Source organism: Hypanus sabinus, chromosome 15 (assembly GCF_030144855.1).
Source record: "Hypanus sabinus isolate sHypSab1 chromosome 15, sHypSab1.hap1, whole genome shotgun sequence".
Lineage (NCBI taxonomy): Eukaryota > Metazoa > Chordata > Chondrichthyes > Myliobatiformes > Dasyatidae > Hypanus > Hypanus sabinus.
In genome coordinates, this window is record NC_082720.1 from 30603820 (window position 1) to 30621923 (window position 18104).

The window sequence follows — 18104 nt, forward strand, 5'->3', positions numbered from 1 at the left end:
TTCTTATCCTCAGTTCTACCAAAAACCCTCACTAGATGAGTTTTCAAGTCTGTCCTGACTGAGCACTGCCACAACATTTTCCCTGGCTAGTAATGTCACCTCTTCCCCTTCAATCGCTCCCACTCTATCACATCTAAAACAATGGAATTCTGGAACATTAAGCTGCTAAGTCCTGTCCCTCATGCAACCAAGTTTCACTAATGGCTATAATATCATAATTCAATGTGTTGATCCATGACCTGAGTTCATCTGCCTTTCCTATGACACTTCTTGTATTGAAATATACACATCTCAGAAAATTACACTCACCATGCTCAATATTTTGATTTCTGGCTTTGTACGTGACCTTAACAACATCTTTATCCATAATGACTCCACTTGTGCTCTGGTTCCCATACCCTTGCACCTTCAGTCTAGATACTCCCTCCAGTACAGACCTAGCAAACCTTCCCACTAAAATTTTACTCCCACTCTAGTTCAAGTGCAACCCTTCCCTTCTGTACAGGTGTCATCATCCCTAGAAGGGAGCCCAATGATCCACAAATCTGCACCATCTCCTTAGGCACATGTTAAAGTCTATGATCTTCCTACTTCTGGCTTCACTAGCATGTAGTATGAGTAGAAACCCTTAAATATCAACCCTGGAGGTTTTGTCCTTTATCTTGGCATTTAACTTCCTGAACTCACTTTGCAGGATCTTGTCACTCCTCCTACCCATGTCATTGGAACTGACATGTACAATGACCTTTGGCTGCTCACCCTCCCCTCTTAGAATTCTATGGACTAGATCTGAGATGTCCCTGACCCGAGCACCAGGGAGGCAACATACCATCTGGAAATCTCATTCTCATTCACAGAACCTCCTTTTTGTTCCCTAAACAATGACTCCCCTATCACTACAGCTTGCCTCTTCTCCCCCCGCCCTTCTGAGCCACAGGGCCATACTCAGTGCCAGGGACCTGACTACTGCGGCTTTCCTCTGGTAGGTCATCCTCCACACCCCTCCAGCAGTATCTAAAGTGGCATACCTGTTGTTGAGGGGAACAGACACAGGTCACCTAGTTACCTGTCTTTTGTACGTTGGGTGAAACTGCCTCCTTGAATGTCTTGTCTATCAACCCCTTAGCCTCCTGAATGATCCAGATGTAATCCATTTCCAGCTCCAATATCTTAACACAGTCTGCTAGAAGCTACAGTTGGATGTGTTTCTTCCAGGTGTAGTCATCAGGGATACTGGAGGTCTCCCTGCCTTCCCCCATCCTACAAGAGGAGCACTCCACTGTCATGCCTGGCATTTCCACTGATCTAAATGTGTGAGAAGAAACAGAGAAAAATAAATAAACAAAAAAAATCTACCCACTCCCCACACCTCCTTTTGCAACGTCTCAAATCCCCACTCTAACACTGGCCCACTTACACAACTGCCACTCCACTCAAACATAACTTCTTTTTATTGGACCTTCCCAAGTGTCTAGCTATGCATATTCCAATATCTCCTTGGGAACTGTTATCCGCAAAATGTGCTGACTGCCTCGGTTCACTTAAACATAATCACTCTCTATGCAATTCAATGTCCCCTTGGGAATTGTGGTGCATAAAATGGAGGTTCTTCAAAATAACAGGAGTGCTTCTTCACTCCAGCAAGGAGTCATTGATTCTTGGAGCAACTTGGCGTATCTATAGTGCTTTTCCCATTTCCTTTTATGCAGAGAATTCCAGAATCAATGTGTCTTTAAATAAGGAAGCCAAGTTTGGATTGTGTATGCCACAATCATGGCTGCCTAGTCTAAATGGACAAAAAAAAAACTATCACGATGCTGTGGATGCATTATAGAGGCTCTGAAAAATGAGCTGGACAACCTTTGGCACCACCTGTTCTGCTTGCTTCTCACTTGTCAGGACGTTAAGATCCATCATATTGACTCTGAGATTGAGATTCAGTGCAAGAGTCTCAGAAACATGTCAATGCATCCATCATAGAATTGCTAGTAATTATATATGGATCAGGCTCCTGACCCTACTGTTGTGATACTTAGAACTTGGAAAATTTTTAGCAGGAGTGAGCATCTTGTCAGCTGTAGAAATTAGTCTTTCTTGCCAAGAACACACAATGACATATAGTTGAACATATTGACAGGGGCTTGTTTAAATAATTAGATGTGAACTCCAATCCAACAGCCAGCTATATTTACAGACTAGCTATAGGTAAGGAGCACATACATGCAACAGCGTTATCACTGGCAGTTGTCAGCATGGAACCTGCAGGCAGCTATTGGAAGAGAATGGAACTGATCCAGGCTAAGTGAGGTTGAAGTTTTGTTCCTATGTGATATGTGGGGAGGGGAAAGTTAAATCATGGATTCAGAAAGGGCAGGTCCTGTTTGACAAACTTACTGGAGTTCTTTGAGGACATAATGAGGACAGTGGATAGAGGGAAATAGGTGGATGTCGTATACTTGGATTTTCAGAAGGCGTTCGATAAGGTGCCACACAAGAGACTTATAAATAAGGTACGGATGCATGGAGTCGGAGGAAGTGCATTGGCATGGATATTGGATTGGTTAACCGATAGAAGGCAGAAAGTTGGTATAAATGGGTGTTTCTGTGGTTGGTAGTCTGTGGTGAGTGGGGTGCCGCAGGGGTCAGGGCTGGGCCCAGAGCTGTTTACCATTTACATTGATGATCTGGAAGAGGGGACTGAGTGTAGCATAGCAAAATTTGCTGTTGACTCTAAGCTGAGTGAAAAAGCAATTGTACAGAGGATGTGGAGAGTCTGCAGAGTGATATAGATAGGTTAAGTGAGTGGGCCAAGGTCTGGCAGATGGAATACAACGTTGGTAAATGCGAGATCATCCACTTTGGAAGGAATAATAGAAGAGCAGATTATTGTTTAAATGGTGAAAGATTGCAGCATGCTGTTGTGCAGAGGGACTTGGGAGTGCTTGTTCATGAATCATGAAAAGCTTCTTACAGGTACAACAGGTTATTAAGAAAGCAAAAGGAATGTTGGCCCTCATTGCTAGAGGGATTGAATTCAAGAGCAGGGAGGTCATGTTGCAACTGTACAGGGTACTGGTGAGGCCGCACCTGGAGTACTGTGTGCAGTTCTGGTCTCCATACTTGAGGAAGGGTATACTGGCTTTGGAGGCTGTGCAGAGGAGGTTCACCAGGTTGATTCCAGGGATGAAGGGGTTAACCTATGGGGAGAGATAGAGTCACCTAGGACTATATTCTCTGGAATTCAGAAGAATGAGAGGGGATCTTATAGAAACATACAAAATTTTGAAAGGGATAGATAAGATAGAAGTAGGATAGTTGTTTCTATTGGTAGGTGAGACTAGAACTAGGGGACATTGCCTCAAGATTCAGGGGAGAAGATTTAGGACAGAGATGAGGATAAACTCTTTTTCCCAGAGAGTGGTGAATCTGAGGAATTCTTTGCCCAGGGAAGCAATTGAGGCTTCTTCACTAAATATATTTAAGAAACAGTTAGATAGGTTTTTACATAGTAAGGAAATTAAGGGTTATGGGGAAAAGGCAGGTAGATGGAGCTGAGTTTACGGATAGATCGGCTATGATCTTATTGAATGGCGGCGCAGGCTCGATGGGCCGGATGGCCTACTCCTGCTCCTATTTCTTATGTTCTTATGAAAATATATTTGTTTCTTCTTGCCACATCGAATGCCAAAACGAGCATATCTTACTTTGCCAATCTTAGCAGTCAATGCAGCCATCTCCAGCATTACTGCCAGGGAATTAGGGAGTGAAGTTTGTTGTGCTGATGATGTTCATCCCTACTTCTTTCTCGAAGCTTGGTTGATTGAGCATTTCCAATTTTTTCAGTTTTTAAATAAACAGGCATGGTTGGGGGTCTGGTGATTGAAATTGTGACAGCCTGGTAATTATTTTAAAAATCAAGCTAATTTAGCCTAGAGCATGCAGTAAAAAAGAAACAATATTTGAAACTGTAGCACAAAATAGAGCATAGCGGACTGGCCTCTTGATATACTTCTGGCTGACAATTTATTAACAAACAAGTAGCTTTTAAGTGTAGTAAAATGAATGGAAATGGATATTTAAGATCTTTCAACATTGATAAGGGCAACAAATATAGAAATCTCACTGCAGGGTTTATGAATTCAGTAACACAAAAAAATTCAGAAAGCACCAATTGATGAAGTGAAGCTCCGGCTGGAAAAATTATAACACACATTTGAAATATAAATTGCTCCATTTCTCCAAGGATCCAAGGTGCTTTCTGTGTATATCTTGCCCTACAAGGGTTAGATTAGTGCACAAGTAGCCCTGACGAGAAGCTGTGAAATCTTTGCTTCAGGCAATCTGACAAAAAAGTCAACCAATTAATGAAATCTCTCACATATTTCCTGTAAATGCAGCACAGCCATATTTTAGGTCCCAATGGAAAACTTGATAGCGCAAATTAGAATGGGAGAAGGATTCCCTGCCAACTTTTTCTTGCACCATTTACACATCCTATGCTGGAGGGAACTAGAAAATTTGTCTCACACAGCGACTAGAGGATCTCTCATCTTCCTGTATTTTTCTTTTCACTCTGCACTAATGGCTTGGCAGCTACTAAGCAAAAGATTTGATTGCAATTAAATAGCAGATATTTTACCCTTTTGTTTCTGATTTGTATCTCCAAGGGCTCTGTTACTAATTGGTAAAGTAATTGTAAGTTTGCATTCAATTCATGCCCATTAAATAAAAGCAGTATGTCCAGCATAGAGCTGAATTTGTTCTGAAGAACTTGGAGGAATGGGAGGAACATAATAGGAAATAGTGACAAGGAGATGTTCACAGTACTTTGAACATTGACAACAATGAGAAAGGAGGCAAATGAGTTGCTCATTATATATTCTTCTTGAATTCAGAATCAGAATCACACTTATTGTCACGTAAAATGTTTTGTTATTCTTTTATTCTTTTAATGGAGAAGCAGATGGGATGTTTATCAAGAAATCTATCATTATAGCCTGCTTACAATCACTGGCAAAAATTAAAATCAGCCTTTTAATATGAAAGATGACAAAAATATAGACTTGCAGAACCATACTGCTACAGCATAGAAAACCATGTATCCCATTGCTCCTGTGTCCTTTCTTTGGTTGAAATACTCTATTAATTCTGTTGGCTATCTGACTGCAGTAAGAGATTTTAAGTATGTTGGCGGTTGTAGTCAACTCAGATTTCTCCTGCAAGGATCAGCGGTTTAAAATTTCTTTCTGGGTATAAACCACTCTAACTAACCAGGTAAGGGTGAAATTTCTCTTTCTCTCTCTCTCTCTCTCTCTCTCTCTCTCTCTCTCTCTCTCTCTCTCTCTCCCTCTCTCCCTCCCTCCCCCCTCTCTCTCTCTCGCCCTCTCTCCCCCTCCCTCCCTCCCTCCCTCTCTCACTATCTCTCTCTCTGTCTCTCTCTCTGTCTCTCTCTCTCTCTCTCTCTCTCTCTCTCTCTCTCTCTCTCTCTTTCTCTCTCTCCCTCCCTCTCTCTCTCCCATGCTCTGGTGCTTTGTCTGACTGCAGCTCCCAGATATTATAGTCATTCTTGAGAAGTGGCAGAATAGAACGGTGTAATACACAGTCAGGCTTGCTGACAGCCAAATAATTGAGCCAGCACTATTTCATACTGAAATGTTTGTCAGCCTGTTTGGTGCTGTGGCATTCTGCTGAGGCTGTCCTTTCGAAGACTGCACTCTAATAGCCAGCAGCCCAGCATTTTGCACATCATTGTAACACCAATGACTTTTATGATGGCTACAGAATAGACTTGACCCAGAAACGAGGAACAAATACCTCTCTAGGTCATAAGCAGATGGAAATGTTTTTCTTTATCTCAAAAGCAATGTGAAGTGGCATATGTAGACCATAATATTTACAGGCATAGAGTGAAATGGCTGAGGCTGATTGGCCCAAGTCGTTCGTGTTGACCAAGTTGCCTACTTGATCTAGTCACATTAATCTGGATTGGCACATATCCCTCCAATCTTTTCCTAATCATGTCCCTGTCTACATGCCTTTTAAATATTGTAATTGTGTGGTGCGTGACCAAGTGGTTAAGGTGTTGGTCTAGTGATCTGAAGGTTGCTAGTTTGAGCCTTAGCTGAAGCAGCGTGTTGTGTCCTTGAGCAAGGCACTTAACCACACATTGCCCTGCGATGACACCAGTGCCAAGCTGTATGGGTTCTAATGCCCTTCCCTTGGACAACATTGGTGGTGTGGAGAGGGGAGACGCAGCATGGGCAACTGCAGGTCTTCCATACAACCTCCCCCAGGCCTCAGTCATCATCGAAAATCGATGGACAGCCGAAGAGAAGAGAAATACTGTAATTGTACATTCCTCTGTCTGTTCGTTCTGTATACCCAATACCCTCTGTGTGGAAAACTTGCACCACTGGCCACCTTCAAATCTTTCTCCTCTCACTTTAAACTTATGCCCTCTATTTTAACTGTCATTCCTTGGCAAAAAAAAAACATCGCAATCTTTCTCTTTTTCTATGCTTTTCATGATGTACACCTCTATAAAGGTTACCTTGCAGCCTCTTCAGCTAAAAGTGTAATAGGGCAGAATTCAACTCTGTCTTCTTGGAGTCACTTGGAATCAAGTATATTTTGGTTTCACTCTGGATCTCTGGGCTGGCTAATGAAGCATAACCAAATAAAATGGTTAGCTTAAAGAGTTGGCAAGTGTTATGGGTGGGTCAAATTCCAGATGAAAATTTACTACATGCAATCTGGATTAAGGCCCCCTACAAATTACTTGTAGGTTCTTTACAAGTGAAATTAAATACAGTTGGCAAAAATAAGCGTATGTTTTCCCTTGTGTAAATCCTATCCATCCTTTGCACAGTTGGTGGCAATGAAGAAATCAAGTCACAATGTCAACTACCTGGTATTTCTTCAATGAGAATATCAATCTGACATTATAAATGATGATTTAAAATTCCATTATGAAAATTATCATCAATCAATGATTGTACTATTATATATTTAGTATGTTTGTGTACTTTTTTGCTAATTCTCTTGAAATAATATTTTGCTATTGAAAATAGGTACTTTCAGGTCAGACAACTTGAAAAAGGAGAATTATTATCAAAAAGTGAAAATACAATTCCATGCTTTTCTGATATTGGCAATCTGAGTTTTCAATTGTTTGAGATGGAATGCATTGACAGGTGGAGTTAAATATTGGATCCAGAACCATTTGAAGATCCAGCAAATTCAAAGGTATTGTGTGGCTACTGTTCATATAGGAAGTCATATCAGACAGATTGGAACAGGCTTTTTTTATTTAAAAATACAGTGAGGAATGGGCTCTTCTGGCCCAATGAGCCACACTGTCAAGCAACCCATTTATTGAACACTAGCCTAATCACAGGACAATTTACAATGACCGACTAACTTACTAACCGGTATGTTTTTGGACTGTGGGAGGAAACTGTTGCAATCAAGGGGTGAACATACAGACGGCGTTGGAATTGAACTCTGAACTCTGCAGACGGTGGAATCTGAAACAAAAGCAAAAATGCTTAGGAATTCAGCCACTCATGTTGCATCTGTGAAATAAGAAAGCAGTTAATGTTTCAAACTGAGGACATTACACTGAATGAAAGGTCTTTTATCCAAAAGTTAACTGATTTCTCTTTCCAGAGATGCAGCTTGATTGGTAGGGTTCTTCCAGTATTTGCATTTTGAACACAGTTTACCTCTGATGTTGGTTTATTGCCTGAGGGCTATTCTAGACCACATTTATTCTGAATTAATCCTAGATTATTCTTTTCAGACACATTGCTTAAGACAAATAATCATTTGAGGCTTGACATTTTGAAAGGCATTGATCAGGCTTTGTAGTTAAGTAGGTTTCTTTTGTGGGGAAAATCTCTAACTAAGTCTCATAAATTTAAGACAACCATCATTTGACATAGCTTTTGAGCTAAATGAAAACATTTCCATCCATTTATAACCTGGAGAAGTATTTGATCGCACAAGGAATTCAAAATTAACCTGATAACTCAATGAATGTTTAGAGTGTGAAATGTATCACCATAGGGAGTGGTTGAAGTTAATAACTTGGATGTATTTGTCCCCTAGTCACCATCTCCCTTTTCAAACTGCAGTCTTTGGTTCTTACTTACTGTGTTACTGACTGCATTTGTACAGGTGGAGGGGGGCTGGGAGATGAAGTGCAACTTAATGGAAAGGCAGTGATTCTGAAGTGGTAGCTCCTCATAAATGTCACCATTTGATAACCAAATGTGATTCATAAGCAATTTACACAACGTGAAAGAAAATGTCACTGATGTGCGAGCAGATGTTTCTGAAGCTTTGTAGATACCCACTAATTACTGCTACCTATTTGTTCTATTCTTTTTACAAAAAGGGATGTTAATCCCTTCCCTTCAGAGAACGGATGTCACTTTGAGCTAACTAGTCTATGGTGAGTTCTAAATGGTAAAGTTATAGGGATTATACTGTCAAAATAGTGGATATGACAATTCCTTCTTCTGGTTCTAAGATGTTCAGTGTACCAATCTGATAAGTAGCTCTTTTACTCAAAAAAAAAATCAAAACATGTGACTATTGAATTAAGAAAATAGAAGAAAATCAGACTGATGCAACAAAGTTGCTTTTCCTGGCTACCATATGACTCTCAAGAGCCCTCTGATCTTTGATCCATAAACCTTCCTTCTTCCACCTGACTAAATGTTTCACCTTCCTTCTTCCATCTGACCTTTGCTCCCTAAACCTTAAGTATGCTTCCATCTTCCCTTTGACTAAATGTTCCATCTCTCTTTACCCTATCATCCTTTCTCTGCTTCTGTTGGACAGCCCTATCCAGAATCCCATGCAAATGCTCCCTGAACCCCCTGCGCTCTCCTGTTGTAACTTCTGTCAAAAACTCCTGAGCATTAAAGCTATCACGAAAAGTTAAAAATATAAATATATTTCAAATAATTATTACATTAAAATCAATTAAGCAATTAAGGTATTTATATAAAGACAATATAAACAATGAAAATTAATTGAAGCTTACACCATGCAGCAATTCTAATCCACCAGAACAAATGAAGACATAAAGTTTGTGCCTCCCTTATGTTGGTTTTGGGTGCTTGGGTCAGTTCCCTTCCACAAGTACTAGGAAACTGCCTCAAATTCTTATTCTGGAATGAGACACAACTGTGGTGCCTTTATGAGAGATGCTGGAAATAACTGACCACAACTTGGGGGAGGGGGTTGGGTGGGGTCTTGGAAATTTACGTAGCAACTCCAAGTTACCTGGAGTTTCTATGACGATGTAAAATAAAAAAAAACTATTGGAAAATGATGCAAGCAAAGAGAAGGCAGGTCCGACAGAACTGGGCTTCTGAAGACATTGTGGACAGATGTTGATGGGCTGCCTTCTGAACCTCTTGAATAAAGCTCTTTCATTATCACAAACTGCTTAACAGTGACCCACAATGCTGTTCTAATGCTAACAAATCACTGAGTCAATTCCTAGGTCCCTTTTACTCTGAGATATTGAATATCTACATTAAAACCCAGAAACCAGCAATTATTTTATATTCGTCTAATGATGTCACTTCACAATGCTTTCATTCTGAAAATTGAATGTTTGCAGAAGGTAATCTAAGGGAACAAGAAGGTATTACTTCCATGTTTAATGATATAGTATGATTCTCTGATTAAATACAAGAATTGCCCCTTCTGGAACTTCTATTATAAAATGGAATATCGTTTTACATTAAAAATTAATGCCAAATTATATTATATCCAATCAGTTAATATAATGTTATTTGTAGAATCCATAGTATAATAAATAATGTTCTACAGTAGCAATTATAGTTTTATGTCAAATAGACGGAGTATTAAAACATAAATGGTGTTCTCTAAAGTAATAATTGGTCAATTACTGATTGAGTTATTATATTTGGAGTATATTACCTTGCAAAATTTACAGTATAACAATGACTCTTCTATTTTACAGAATCATAGAAATTACAGCACAGAAGCAGGCCCTTCAGCCCATCTAGTCCATGCCAAGCCCTTTAAACTGCCTATATATATATATGATGGTAACTGGTACTAGAGATTGGGATTAAATTAGAGAACATTTGGCCATTAGGAAGAGGATGGGTTGGGTGAAATATTGATTTTATCAGAATTATGGAGATCCTATTTTATGATGAAATATCCAAGATCTTGTCAGAATTGGGTGGGGGGGGGGGAAAATCACAGAATTACTGAAAAATTGGCTTTGTTGATGGCTTCCTGTCAGTTGTGAAGAGATAACCATGTGTCTCCTGGCTTTGGGTGACTGTGAACATGCCCTTGATTTGGTTGACACCACTCTGTAACTTTGTACTAAATGACTGTGTTATTTATATTTGCTGTTTGGCTTTTAATTGTATACCCACTCTCTCTGTCCAGTAGTTAAGATCATTATACATTCAAATTTCCAATGACACATGGGCGATAATGAGATTACTTTTTGATTTAAAATTCACCTCTTTTGCTTCCCAAGAATATTGCAATACTCATCTGCCACGAGCAATATAATAAATCCTGCTTCAGAGAAGTACCAGTAAATCTGAGCCTCTTTGATATGCACATGCTGGCTCTGGACATGAAGTGGTACAGCCCAAAGCACGTGAGTTGCTTGTGCCGATATGAGAATGCACCCTGATGCAAACACAATCTCTCCATGACTGATTTGCTCTGTAGTATCGCCTTAGGAGCTATGCCAAAACAACTCATCTATGTCAGCGTATGTGAGTTCTGTCTGGAAGAACCAAATAGAATTTTTAACTGGATGTGCATCTTTCACAAGGACGCAATCTTAGCAATTTTGTAAAAAAAGCATGTAAACGAAAGAAGCAAGAACAGAGAATATGAAAATATTAATAATGTTTTAATATGCATTGTTATCCTAACATAACTTGCCACAGTATTTCTCCTACTAATATAGCTGGTAGAACCGTAACATATACATGCGATTCCAGCTATTTAAAAATTTGTATAATGTGTAATCAGAACATGGACAGATTTTGCTATTTCAGTTTTCATTTATGATAATATGCATATTTATTCTGATGAGTTCAATCCTTTTTATTAGATTAATTCTTCAATTAGTCTGTAGGACATTGCCTCACATCTATTACCCATATTACAATAATGGGCACAACAAAGTATTTTAATAGTTACACCAATGAACAGCACAATGTTTCTTCAATGAATTTTTCAGTTCAATATCATCAAGTAACTAAAAAGGTAGATAAAATAATTAAGTAAACAATATATTATTTACCTTTCTTTACTAACACCGTAAATAAAGTATTTTGTTACTTTCCCCTCATGTTTACAAGCAATTTCCGAATAGGTGAATTGGCACATCATCATCACCTTGTAGTAACAAATTCTAAATTTGAACTTCACCTGGATTCTTATAAATTCCTATTTTGATTGTATTTGTGATCATTTTACCACTGACCACTCTCTGAGTAAAAAACTTACCCCTGTCATCTCCTCTGTATCTACTGACAAGCACTTTAAAACTGCTAGCCAGTTTGGCCCTGGGAAAAAGCCTCTGATTATCCACACGATCAGTGCCTCTCATCATCTTATACATCTTATGTTTGGATTGATTTGTTTTGAAATTATACATCCAGTCTTCATATCATTTATACTGACAGTGAAAGTTCAACCTAGAAGTAAGAAAATAGTGTTTGAATGGAAGCCGATATGAGGGCAAAAATATTTCACACTCCTTTCCACAAGTTATTAAGAACTGTAGGATTACTGTTTCAAGGGGTCTACAATTTTTCATCAAAAATAATCATGCACCTGGATGCTGAAGGAATTACTTCTTCAGTATTTCAATCTTCAACATAACAGTGAACACTATTGTAATCCATTGGCAGTATAAGGGTTTAGCTGGCAGGGCAATATTTGTTACTCTTCTCTCATTGCCCTTGAGAAGAGATGGCTATGGCTTTTGCCTCATGTTTGACCCCAGCAGTATAGCTTCTAATGTCCTCCAGAATTAACACTGCAGTTTCTTTGCAAAGTGGTCAGCCCTGCGAGCAGTCAGTCCTGACACCATAGAGACATCTGGAGATGCTGGATATTTTTTAAATTATTGATTCACAACATAAACAACAGAAAATAGTAAACTTGTTTAAAAACACAGCTGCTCAAAGGAAGGTTCAGATATGAAGTGTATCTGAACCTTCATCTCAGGACAGAAACACAGAAAACCTACAGCACAATACAGACCCTTCGGCCAACAAAGCCGTGCCAAATATGTCCTTACCTTGGAAATGACCTAGGGTTACCCATAGCCCTCTATTTTTCAAAGCTCCATGTACCAACCAGGAGATTCTTAAAAGACCCTATCATATCTTCCTCCACCACTGTTGCTGGCAGCCCATTCCACACACTCACTGTGTAAAAAACTAACCCCTGACATCTCTGTACCTACTTCAAAGCACCTTAAATCTGTGCCCTTGCGGGTTAGCCATTTCAGCCCTGGGAAAAAGCCTCTGACTATTCACACAATCAATGCTTCTAATCATCTTGTACACCTCTATCAGGTCACCTCTCATCCTCCTTCGCTCCAAGGAGAAAAGGCCAAGTTCACTCAACCTATTCTAATAAGGCATGCTCCCCAATCCAGGCAACATTCTTGTAAATCTCCTCTGCACCCTTTATATGATTTCCACATCCTTCCAGTAGTGAAGCAACCAGAACTGAGCACAGTACTCCAAGTGGGGTCTGGCCAGGGTTTTATGTAGCTGCAACGCTGCAACATTACCTCTCAGCTCTTAAACTCAATCCCATGATTGATGAAGGCCAATGCACCATATGCCTTCTTAACCACAGAGTCAACCTGCGCAGCTGCTTTGAGCGTCCTGTGGACTCGGACCCCAAGATCCCTCTGATCCTCCACACTGCCAAGAGTCTTATCATTAATACTATATTCTGCCATTACATTTGACCTACTAAAATGAACCACCTCACACTTATCTGGGTTTATCTCCATCTGCCACTTCTCAGCCCAGTTTCGCATCCTATCAATGTCCCGTTGTAACCTCTGCAGCCTTCCACACTATCCACAACACCCCCAAACTTTGTGTCATCAGCAAAATTACTAACCCATCCCTCCACTTCCTCATCCAGGTCTTTATAAAAATCACAAAGAGTAGGGGTCCCAGAACAGATCCCTGAGGGACATCACTGGTCACCGATCTCCATGTAGAATATGACTCGTCTACAACCACTCTTTGCCTTCTGTGGGCAAGCCAGTTCTGGATCCACAAAGCAATGTCCCCTTGGATCCCATGTCTCCTTACTTTCTCAATAAGCCTTGCATGGGTACCTTGTCAAATGCCTTGCTGAAATCCATTTACACTACATCTACTGCTCTACCTTCATCAATGTGTTTAGTCACATCCTCAAAAAACTCAATCAGGCTCATGAAGTGTAACTTGCCTTTGACAAAGCCATACTGACTATTCTTAATCATATTATGCCTCTCCAAATGTTCATAATCCTGCCTCTCAGGATCTTCTCCATCAACTTACCAACTACTGAAGTAAGACTCACTGGTCTATAATTTCCTGGATAATCTCTACTCCTTTTCTTGAACAAAGGAACAACATCTGCAACCCTCCAATCCTCCAGAACTTCTCCCTTCCCCATTGATGATGCAAAGATCATCACCAGAGGCTCAGCAATCTCTTCCCTCGCCTCCCACAGTAGCCTGTGGTACATCTCGTCCGGTCCCGGTGACTTCCAACTTGATGTTTTCCAAAAGCTCCAGCACATCCTCATTCTTAATAACTATATGTTCAAGTTTTTCAGTCTGCTGTAAGTCACCACTACAATCACCAAGATCCTTTTCTGTAGTGAATACTGAAGCAGTACTCATTAGGTACCTCTGCTGTCTCTTCCGGTTCCTTACACACTTTTCCACTGTCACACTTGATTGGTCCTATTCTCTCACATCTTATCCTCTCGCTCTTCACACACTTGTAGATGCCTTGGGGTTTTCCTTAATCCTGTCCGTCAAAGCCTTCTCATGGCCCCTTCTGGCTCTCCTGATTTCCTTCTTAAGCTCCTTCCTGCTAGCCTTATAATCCTCTGGATCTCTACTATTACCTAGTTTTTTTGAACTTTATGTAAGCCCTTCTTGTTGACTAGATTTACAACAGCCTTTGTACACCACAGTTTCGACCATCCTTTCCTTGTCTCATTGGAACGTACCTGTGTAGAACTCCATGCAAATATCCCCTGAACTTTTGCCACATTTCTTCTGTACGTTTCCCGAGAACATCTGTTTCCAATTTATGCTTCCAAGTTACTGCCTGATACCTCAAATTTCCCCTTACTCCAATTAAATGCTTTCCTAACTTGTCTGTTCCTTCCCCTTCCAGTGCTGTGGTAAAGGAGATAGAATTGTGATCACTAACACCAAAATGCTCTCCCACTGAGAGACCTGACACCTGAACTGGTTCACTTCCCAATACCAGATCAAGTATAGCCTCTCCTGTTGTAGGCTTATCTACATACTGTGTCAAGAAACCTTCCTGAACATACCTAACAAACTCCACCCCGTCTAAACCCCTTGCTCTAGGGAGATGCCAATTGATATTTGAGAATTAAAATCTCCCACCACAACAACCCCATTATTATTACACCTTAGCAGAATTTGTCTCCCTATCTGCTCCTCAATGTCCTTGTTACTATTGGGTAGTCTAATAAAAACACCTAGTAGAATTATTGATGCCTTCCTGTTCCTAACTTCCACCCACAGAGAATCTGTAGACAATCCCTCCTTGACTTCCTCCTTTTCTGCAGCCGTAACACTATCTTTGATCAACAGTGCCATGCCCCCACCTCTTTTGCCTCCTTCCTTGTCCTTTCTGAAACATCTAAAGCCTGGCACTCAAAGTAACCATTCCTGCCCCTGAGCTATCCAAGTCTCTGTAATGGCCACAACATCTTATCTCCAAGTACTGATCCACACTCTAAGATCATCTGCTTTGTTCACAATACTCCTTGCATTAAAATAGACACATCTCAAGCATCTTGGTCTGAGCGCGTCCCTTCTCTATCACCTGCCTATCCTCCGTCTCGCACTGTCTCCAAGCTTTCTCCATCTGTGAGCCAACTGTCTCTTCCTCTGTCTTCTTTTTTTTGGTTCCCACCCCCCAACAATCTAGTTTAAACTTTCCCATAAGCCTTTGCAAACCTCCCCACCGGGATATTGAGCCCCCTGGGATTCAAGTGCAACCCGTCCTTTTCGTACAGGTCATGCCTGCCCCAAAAGAGGTCCCAATGGTCCAGAAATCTGAATCCCTGCCCCCTGCTCCAATCCCTCAGACAGGCATTCATCCTCTACCTCATTCTATTCCTATACTCACTGTCACGTGGCACAGACAGTAATCTCGAGACTACTACCTTTGAGGTCCTACTTCTCAACTTCCTTCCTAACTTTCTGTAGTCTGTTTTCAGGACCTCCTCCCTTTTCCTACCTATGTTGTTGGTCCTAATATGTACTACGACCTCTGGCTGTTCTTCTCACATCAGGATATCGTGGATGCAATCAGAAACATCCCCGGACCCTGGCACCTGGGAGGCAAACAACCATTCGTGTTTCCTGCGTCCACAGAATCACCTGTCTGACCTCCTAACTATAGACGTTGTGGGGTATTCCCTGTACTTAGTGGTGAGATAGAGTTCAGCAATTCCTGCATCTGATTTCTCTTTCCCCATGGCCATTGATTTTGGATTTCAACATCATAGGGTCTTGGTTGGTTCTTCCTTTTGCATTTTCATTTGTGGCTTATGTGGCTGAACTACCTTTACCTTTCATGAAAATACTCTCTCAGAAAGGATTTTGGCAACTGACTCGACACTCCTCTATGTTAGCCAACCTTGTATATTATTGCTAATTAGGTTAACAATTGGATAATTGAACCCAACTAACATTCTTGGAATTCCAAATAGACCATTCACTTATTGCAAGGAATGAGTACGTTCTGCGTCATGGTGTAAATATTTATATCTTTCTTTTCTGAATATGTAGCACAATATATCTAAAATGTTGCTGAAATAAATGCAAATTAAAGCATGATTGTCAGAAAATTAAAACTTGATAAAAATAGAGATCTAAGTACGGAATAACACAAGAGAGTTGGCAGTTAAATGTCGATATGATATCATTTCATATTTTATATTGCGTGACTTTTGGGAGACAATGCAACTAGTTAAGTTTTGTATCTACTCTGTAAATAGATGAATGAGTTATGAATTGGTGTCAGCATAAAAATGGAGATTTGGTGTGGATGAAAGTTAGGTGCATGGAGGAAAGAAAGTCCCAAATAAAAACAGAGAATATCTGGAAGGGTGAAGGGAAATCAAGATAATCAAACTGAAGGGATTTGGCCTTTCACTTCCTTTACAAAATCTTTTTTTAGCATGCTTCAGACACAGAAGTTTCAGAAATGGAACCCATTATATTATAGAATTATCCAGCATGAAAACAAGCCCTAATGTGCAACTCATCCATTGCAGTCAAGTTGCCTATCTCAGTCCTATTTGCCTATTCCTTCTAAACCTTTTCTATCCATGTATCTGCCTAAATATCTTCTAAATGGTTGACTGTTATAATTGTTATTGCCTTTACCACTTCGCTTAGCAGCTCATTCCAAATACCCACCATCTTTCATGCCCCTCTGGTCTGCTGTAACTCTTCCCCCAACTCCTCCCATACTTTAAGCCTATACCCTTTAGTTTTAGACTTCCCTGCTCTGGAGAAAGGACTGTGACTATTCATCTTATCTATGCCCCTCATGATGTTATACATCTCTATAAGCAACCTCCAGCCTCCTACACTCCAAGAAAATCATACCCGAATTATACAATCTCTATTTGTAACTCGAGCCCTCCAATCCTTGTAAATCTTTTATGCTTCTTTTCCAGTTTAATGGCATATTTTCTCTAGCTATGCAACTGGAGCTGCACACAATACTCTAAATGCAGTCTGCCCAACGTAAAGCTGTAACATGATGTCCCAGCTCTAGTACTCTAGGTCCTGACCGATGAAGGAAAATGTGCCAAGCGCCTTCTTCGTCTTTACCACATGTGTCAACAGATTCAGGGAATGTATTGAAGGATGGTTACCTTCCAGGTCTTATTTCATCAGTAGTAGTGATATGACAGACAATGTGTTCAAGGATAAGCTAATCAAGTCTTAGTTGTGTCATAGCCAATGCATCAAAACATTTGTTTCATATCTTCTAATAACCTAAAAAGGTGCTTTTGAACCCATGGAGTTTTTAGTGGAGCTCAGATCATTGCTGTAGCCTGTTCTCTTAGCACTTGACCAGCAACTGCATCCTGATGCACCCAAGCTAAGGGCGGTATAAACCAGCCAATTAACCTATCAACTGGCACTTCTGTGGAATGAGAGAGGGAATCAAAAGACCCAGTAAAACACACCCAAAGAGAACATTCAAATCCACAGAGGGTCAAGATTGAACTTGGCTTGTTGGAGCAGTGTGGAAAATTCAAAGTACATTTAATATCAAATAATGGATGTAGTATACAACCCTGAAATTTGTCTTCCCCACAGACAATAGTTAGTTAGTAACTGATAATAGTTTGTGATGACACAAAGGATAGGAATGATTTGGACCAGCACCTCTGCCTGAAGAGTCTGCCTAGGATCCCTGCATGCTGTAGTTTTCTGGGTCAAATGCTACAGGACTTACCTCTTTTGCCTCCATCATCTGCAGTTGAACAACGAAGTCCATGTTGCAATTCGGCAGTGGCATAGAGGCAGTGGCCCAAAATCACCTGACAGACTTTGAAAGAAGGGAGAGCTGGGTGAAGCTGACACTCAAATACAGTGAAAAGCCATTAACATTTAAGTAAGTAGTTCACTGAAAGAGATTCAATGTTTGTAAATTAGATAAGCATCCAGAGAAATCCTCAGAAACATATACCCCATTACACCAAAAATACCCTGGATAAAAATTTTTCCTTCTCTCATTTCCAAATGACTGGTTAGACTCGTCATGTTA

At 40.3% G+C, this 18104-nt stretch overlaps 1 pseudogene; it reads right to left on the reverse strand.

Moving 5' to 3' along the window:
• LOC132405744 (eukaryotic translation initiation factor 4E transporter-like) overlaps positions 1–17834 on the reverse strand; it is a 119818-nt pseudogene extending 101984 nt beyond the window's left edge.
• Between the last annotated feature and the right edge of the window lie 270 nt (positions 17835–18104).